A 1,371-nucleotide genomic window follows, 5' to 3' on the forward strand; every position below is an offset into this window, starting at 1 on the left:
TTTGAGACAGGGTCTAATTATGTAATTGAGACTGACCTGGAACTCACTATGTAGCCCAGGCTGGTCTTGAACTCACAATGATCCTCCGGCCTCAGCCTCCCTAGTGCTGGGATTACAGGCCTTTTTCACCACATGAGGACTTTTTATATGACACTGATTAATAATCTATTATCTTCTCATCACACTTGGATACTTGAAACTGGGTACTTATAACTATGCTATTACTATATGATAAATAGAATAAAGAACAACAAAAATATTAGAAACTCTTGTAATAAGAATTGTATTGCCAGAATTGGTTTCTTTTTTAAAGCTCAATTTAGATACAAAAATGGAAAATCACAAACTAGATGAAACAAAAAATTTCAATAACAGAAAACTTCAAGGGCAAGATATAAATTAAAAAAAACTTATAGATACATAAATAGAAGTTCATGTTGAAATATGAAATGATATGTGGCATAAAATAATTTAAAATAAATAACTCAAATGAGAAGTATTTATAACAATTCTGGAAATTTGTTAAAGATATAACATGTACTGGCCAAGTAGAGATGATTATGTATCAAACAAGTAAATTTAAAAGGAATTGAAAGGTGGCAATATTTACTTGTATATATTGCAAAGTCTGCAATATGAAGACATAAAATATTTATAAAATAAGATTGAAACATAATAAATAACTTAAATATAGTAAACGTGTCTTTCACAATGTATTGATTTAAATTAAGTACAACAAATTGCAATAGTGGGGTTCTTACAATCTTATTCTACTTTAATATTTAATACAAAAGACATGAACATTTCTTGACATAGCATTAAAAGTGACACTGTTGTCATCTTGTCAGTCATATATTAATAAGAAAATAATAAATTTAGGATTAGCATGAATAGAATTCTTATGAAACCAAGTTAAATCTATTTTATCTAAAATAAAAAGCTTGTAGTGATGAATCTGCAATTCAGTATTTGAAAGTTTGCTTCACATGCACAATTTCCCGGTTTCTATTCCTAGTACAACAACAACATGAATAAATTTCTGAATAAAAGTATAAGAAAAAACTTTGAGTATTAAAAAAATACAAAATGGAATATGAGAGATTTCTTTCTACTAGAAGAACAAATATGAAGTTGATACCATTTATCTATAATTTTTATCAGTGCAATGGATTTTAAATTTATTATACCATGTCAACTTATATTTGAAAACAATTTTATACAGACAGACTTTAAATGTAACTTCATGAGGGGAGGGCAGGGTTATAAGGAAAAAAATGAGAACCAAGATCTGTCTTGTAAAGGTACAAGATCCCAATGATGAATGCAACTGTACTGTATACTTAAAAAGCACCAGTGAACTCAATAAAAAAG

Source organism: Fukomys damarensis, unplaced genomic scaffold (genome assembly GCF_012274545.1).
Source record: "Fukomys damarensis isolate Sample0158 unplaced genomic scaffold, DMR_v1.0_HiC HiC_scaffold_24, whole genome shotgun sequence".
Lineage (NCBI taxonomy): Eukaryota > Metazoa > Chordata > Mammalia > Rodentia > Bathyergidae > Fukomys > Fukomys damarensis.